A 6,440-nucleotide genomic window follows, 5' to 3' on the forward strand; every position below is an offset into this window, starting at 1 on the left:
ATACAATGCATATTTTAACACCATCATGAGATCCCTTGCTGCATCCTTATGCATGGCTGGTAAATTATTGAATACTTTATTTATTTAATTCAAACAAAACCTCAGTGGTCCCTAATATTTTCTTTCAAAATCTCAGAAGTCGATAAATTTCTAGGTCCAATATTTCTGAGCAGGAGAAAGCTGGTTGGAAGAGGGAGCCTGTAGCTTCTTGAAATAATACTTCACATAATATTGACAGGAAAAGAGATCAAGGATGAAGAAATTAGTGAGGTGACAGGTGACCCTAAATTTGCCATCAAGCTATAGGGTAATCAAATAATAGGGAAGAACAAAAGCTGACTCCAAGTTGGATCTCTTTTATTTTACCCTTTGCTTTTAATTGCTTTTCTTCTTCTTCTTTTATATTTTTTAAACTAGAATTCCTAAAAGGATGCTGTCTATGGCTGTAAACACACATAATGACTTGCCTCAGGGAACCGTTCCCCTCTGCCTGATTGTTAAACTGCTGTACTTTTGTTCTGCTCACGGGGAAACACCCTGCCACTGCCCGCCTATGAATAGCTGCATAAAAGAAGAATCTAATACATCCTCTCCCTAAGGCTGGCCAAACCAGGAGATATTTTGCAGACTTACTGCCCTTTTGCTTGACTCCATCCCCGTTTCTGTTCTGTAAAAGAAACTGGCATCCAGATCCCAAGAAGACTGCACCCTAGGACTCCAGTCTACCTTCTTCTTGGATGCCAGGCTTTCTAAATAAAATCACTATTCTAAGGAACACCTCACCACCTCAAGACCTGATCTCCAGGTTACTGGTCTCTTGTGCAGCAAGTAGACCAAGCTTGGAATTGTTAACAGAGCCACGCTGGGTGCTGCCACTATCTTTACTTTTGGTTCGCTGTTATCTAAGCCAATATCCTTTGAAATCTTCAATTTAGTAACTTACCCCCTGATGGGCAAGACAACCCACATCTAAACCTCCTCACTTACATTTCCTCAGCAAAGTTGGCAGAAGGGAAGGAAGGAAAAAGAGATATCAGGAAGAGATGGTCCATGGTTTTAAGGCTTTATCAGACCTGTGACTTTCCAATATTTTTGATTCTATGCTTCCTACAAGGCTTTCCAACAAGCTAGTAAAATTTTGTTTCATTGAAAACATGGAGGTGATTTGCAGATATCTGAAAGGGGATGATTTATTTTTAGGATTTTACATTCTGGTAGCTTCAGGTTTGAATCTCCAGTACATTTGATAGAGGAGAAGACACACATGACCACATTAACTCTATTTCTGCGAGATGGTAGGGTGCTAAGGATGAAGGGGATAAGAAGTGGTTTCTTGAGGCTGGAACTTTCTAGCTTTCTTCTCACTTTCCAGTCATTCCACTCACATATGGAATTTTCTCTAGACACAGTTATTGGTGAAAATAAGTAATTGGTGAAAATCAGTAATTCCTGAAAATTGTGTTTCTTCAATAGAGCAAGTACTATCTCTTGTACTTGTATACTTTCTAAATATGGATAAATGTTAATTATTATATATTCTTATGTTCTACATGTAGTCTAATTGACTCTTTCAAAGAAAATTTTCATAAATATTATGATTCTTTCAAATTTTGCACATAAATGAAAATGTACATGATTGAAGGTTATATTTTCTGAGGACATTTTAAATGAATTCTCCAAATCACTGAGTATACAATGTCAGTTATCACAGATGTATGAATTTGGATGGCCCATAAAAAATAGTAGATAGAAGTCATTTTCAGGAATTACTTATAATATCATTCCTGATTCATTCCCTTATATATATTGCTCTTTATGTTATGAATTTAAGAATATTTCTGCTTTAGAGATAAGTAAAGTTTATCTTGAATCAAGTATTATTTAAATTATATAGATGCTTATTGAAAGTCAAAATATAACTGAAATTCTGGATACAGTAAGATGATAGCTTCCCTATCTCTCTGTGCCTCAGTCACCTGAGTAAATCTATATTCTTCCAAAAGAGGTTCTTTTGGGGAAAAAATTGACATCTGGATCCCTATCTATAACTTCCCTTATCCATGTGACCAGATCAACTCTCATGACCTTTAAATTCCTTTAGAAGAAAAACCAATTCAGACTGAAAAAAATTTACTTAAACCAATAGTCTGACTTAAATCACCAATTTTATGTTATTATATTTTGCTTTGAGATTGAATTGCACAGAAAACAGATTTTGGAAAAATGGCCTGATGAGTACATGGGTTTTGTCAAGAACTCTTCCATGTAACAAACATCCTTTTGCTAAACAAACAGAGCTTTGACTTGATTGTTATTGTTTCCATTCTCTGAAATAAATGAGAAAGAGTCTCCAACAATCCAAATCTGTGTACAGAGTCAAGATCTAAGACATCGCTAAGTCCTTACTAAAGACAGTGAGGGTTGTCCTAGATTTTTCTTCTTGGTTCTGGGCAGCTCTCCTGCCTGAATCCAAGGGTAGGGAAGGAACTGCTACATCCACAGTAGTGACATCTAACAGGGGTTGGGGAATAAAATGGATGCTATAAACCATAATAACTCATGAGTCTGGATTAGCTCCTCAGAGAATTTTCTTTCTCTAAAGTTCTGAAGGGGGATTCCTCCAAGAGTAACAAACGTACACAAACTGCAGATCTTTCGAAGACATAATTACTTTGCCCATAAGAGACCTAACACACATGTCTGCCTGTCTCTGTTTGGAATCACTGCTACCTCACAGATTAATGAGTTCTGTATCCTCCAATTGCCTCATTATATACCTCTCTCTGCTTTATAAGAGTAGCCAAATTTATCAGAATACACTTAAATGAACGTGAATCATTCCTTTCTTATGATTTAAACTAACTGGTTCATAAGTAAGCCATTAATGAGGTTAAAAATAATATGTACAACCTGCGGGAAAACCTGTGTAGTAATTGGGCCCGTTGCCAAGAGCACCAAAGAAAAGGGTGGGGAGAAGAGGGGCTATGACGGTGGAAAAAAAGAAAAATACCCTTTTCCATTTTTTAAGGTTAAAAAAACAGTCATTTTACCAGAAAGCTTAATTTTATAGTGCTGTGGATTCACACAGCCAAAAATTTGGCGACTGTATTCAGAACTACACGGGTCTATTTTATAAAAAAGAATTCAAAACATCCATGTTTGTTTTCTCATAGAAAAAGAAGTCTCAGTCTTTCTGGTCATGATGCCTCTCCCACATTTTGCAGTTTACCACCCCCAAGAGAAGCAAACAGGAGTCTGTGGTCTGAATGAGGTGTTTCAGTATTTTAGCAGCTTCTTCTCTTCAATGATAGCTTCTTCCTAGTAGTTAGTTTCAAGTTAAACCTGAAGTTCATGAAATGCATTTCTTTAAAGAGAAAGTCTCTCTGTATATGTATTTGTTTGGTTTAATACCTGTTTACCTCCCTTTAAATGTAAATTCCATGAGAGAGGGACTTCGTTTTCTGCTCAGTCTTTAGTGCCTGAAACTGGGAGGGTCTGACCCATAATGAGTTATCAATAAATATTTGCTGAATAACTGGTGAGAATATGAGGTTTTAAAATATTAAAACTAACCAAAGAAATAATTTTATTAAAGCATAAGTCTAGGAACTAAGGTTTCCCTTAACTAAACAGTATGATCTGATTATTCAATATAAAATTTGTAAATGAGAACCAGAGAAATTAATTTCATGATTTTCATTTTGAAAAGTGTAATATAAGTGGACTTCTGAGATCAGATTTATTTTAGATAAAAACACCATGAACTCCATCTCATTATATTGATTGACTTCTTCGGCCAACAAGTGTCTAAAATGGTATAAGTCAAAGGCATTAGCAGGTTCATTCATTCAACAAATTAGTATTAGCACCCCTGCTATGAAAGACTCTTTGTTAAGTATTAGGCATACAAAGCTGAAAAAGGTATGCTCTTCTCCTGAAAATAGCCTGTGATCCAAAAGAGAAGCAATAAATCAAAATTATAACAGCACACTATTCCTATGATAAATACTCATGCAGAATGCTATCTGAGCTCAGAGTGGGGCACAGTAATGATCGAGGATAGACAGAGAACGCTTTCTTAAGGAGGTGCTATCATACCCATATCTTGAAAGATGAGTTGAATCTAATAAGATGAAGAAAAGGAGGACACTTTAGGCAGAAGTCACCGTGTGTTGAAGGCAGAGTGGCCTGAAATATCATCAAGTAATCTGAATACTGTCCCCTATGATTGGAGAAAGATCAGCTTGTGTGAAAGCAGGGAGATAATCTCATGCTTCTGGTGTATACAGAATTTACCAGTGTTCAGTAATCATTGTACAGGGCTAAAGTAGAGACCGATTAAGATATATTCCTTCTTTTGTTTGTTTTGAGTAACATTTGTGTAAGCAATCAAGGAAAAAATTTGTGGTCTTTCTCCTTTTTTGTTTTTGAGATGAGGTTTTTATGTCTGAGGCATTTTATTCGTACCATCTGTTGAAATGGTCATGGTCAGGTATTGATTTAGAGAAAATAAACTTACGTAAACTAATTCTACTGCAAGAGTCATTAACCGTACATTTTGGAGTGGGCTTCTCTGCTAGAATATTATGCCAATCTCTCCCCATAAGAATTCTTCCAATCCAAATGAAGTGTTCTGACGAACTGGTCACAAACCAGTTTCTCAGTTGCAGTGAAAATCACTGCACTATAAATCATGAAAAATCAATTATCTTTATCTGTCAATCATAAAAGTATAAGGTTATGGACAAAGAAGTGTCTTAAAGCAGGAAAGAATGTGAGGAGTAAAGAAAATTTGAGACAATGGTGGGATAAAGAAAAATAGAGTGGAGAAGCTGAATGGCAATCTCTATCTTGTAGCCTGGGGTAAATGATGGAAGCGATGTCCCGGAGGGAAACTGGGCTGGAGAGGGAGGCAGGAGCCAAGGACCAGGGACCTGAAACCAAGGGGATCAGTTACTCAACTTTGCATTTAAAATTCAAATGTTGAAAGAAAATTCTGTAAGCAAACCATAAAATCTATATTTCCACTAAATAATTTTCAACATTTTCTTTCACTAACATTTAATGTTGTCAGATAGAGCTTGCCATTATACACTACTTTCTAAAGAATATGCTTCCACCAGCCTCAATATCATTATTCTTGATATCAATAGCTATATGTATATATAATGGAATAATACCTTCGTAAAATACCTTCTTGAGTTAACATTTCTTCAAGCATGCATGAGATTTCAAAATAAAGAGGAGAATTTAACTTTTTGTTATAACATACATTCATGCCTACAGTTACATACACATTTGGACCCAAGCAGTATCACCAATTATTTTTGTTTTCTTTAAATGCAGAAGGAGTTGGAAAGGAAGGCTTCCCTCCTTTTAGCCAGATAGGTGCTTCTGTACTAGACAGCACTTGCTGAAAATTTATTTCATTTTTAATTTATAATTTAATTTATAAATCAATTTAATTTATAAAATCTTACATTTAATTAATCCCATTTTTGTCACCATGAGTAAACCATCAGAGGCAGGGTTTTTCAACCTAAGGAAAAGTAAGAAAGTAATAAATAAAAAATAGCAGTGGAAAAGCTGGTCTTCTATCCACCCACCTCAGGCAGCAAACAGTAAAGCAAACAATGGCAACTAATTAGTATTGGCCCTGGCCGTTTTCTAAGAAGCCAAAAATGAAACACCCACAAAAGAAAATGGCTCTTTATTCACTGCACTAGTTTGCTTTTACTTTTGAGAAATGAATAAATAAGACTCAAAAGATAATTCAGAAAATAGGGAAGCAGAGCGAGGTTGTAACAAGACAGTGTTTAGATTTGTCCTTAGTCCAAAACTAAGCCTGTAAAAATTTCAACTGAAAACTGTAGAACGTTCTTTTAAATTCATTTTAGATTTAAAATGAATACCTGACACCTCCCTTAACAAGCTATTTAGCAGAATGAATAAAATATTTTAAATAAGTGGAAAAAAGGAACAGAAATAACTTGTACCTCTTCCAGATGACGCAGCAAGCACTGATGGATTTTGCTTTCATCTTGAGGCAAGAACCTGGTTAATGGAGGCTCTCTAAAGGGACCTCACAAGTATTTATTTCCTGTGTCCTTTGTCAACAAGCTGACATACCATGGGTGACACACACACGTCCTCTGAAAAGTTGAACTCTGGCTGCAGAAATGGGCTCCATTTTTCAAAAAAAATAAAAAGTAATCTATGTAAAAAACAAAAAATGCATGCCCCATTTGCTCTGAGGTCCCAAAGCAAAGAGATGGACTGTCTAACCTGACTCTAAAAGTGGGTCACAAAGAGAAAATGACTTTAAAATATGGTAGCATTGTAGAAAGAGTTTAGCTAGACTTCCAGTGGAATTAGTGTAAGGGGAACAAAAATTTTGGATGCTGATTGAGTGAGTGAGTGATAGTCATTCAGTTGTGTGG

At 35.8% G+C, this 6,440-nt stretch overlaps 1 long non-coding RNA gene across 1 annotated transcript; it reads right to left on the reverse strand.

Annotated features, from left to right (window-relative positions):
• Positions 1-3,681: 3,681 nt before the first annotated feature.
• On the reverse strand, positions 3,682-6,168 carry LOC110134711 (uncharacterized). Its single transcript, XR_011490517.1, has 3 exons — positions 5,997-6,168; positions 5,481-5,539; positions 3,682-4,934 (listed from the first exon to the last, which is right to left on the reverse strand). It is a non-coding gene; the product is annotated as an uncharacterized lncRNA (long non-coding RNA).
• Positions 6,169-6,440: the final 272 nt, after the last annotated feature.

The sequence above is a fragment of the Odocoileus virginianus genome, chromosome 12 (assembly GCF_023699985.2).
Source record: "Odocoileus virginianus isolate 20LAN1187 ecotype Illinois chromosome 12, Ovbor_1.2, whole genome shotgun sequence".
Taxonomy (NCBI): domain Eukaryota; kingdom Metazoa; phylum Chordata; class Mammalia; order Artiodactyla; family Cervidae; genus Odocoileus; species Odocoileus virginianus.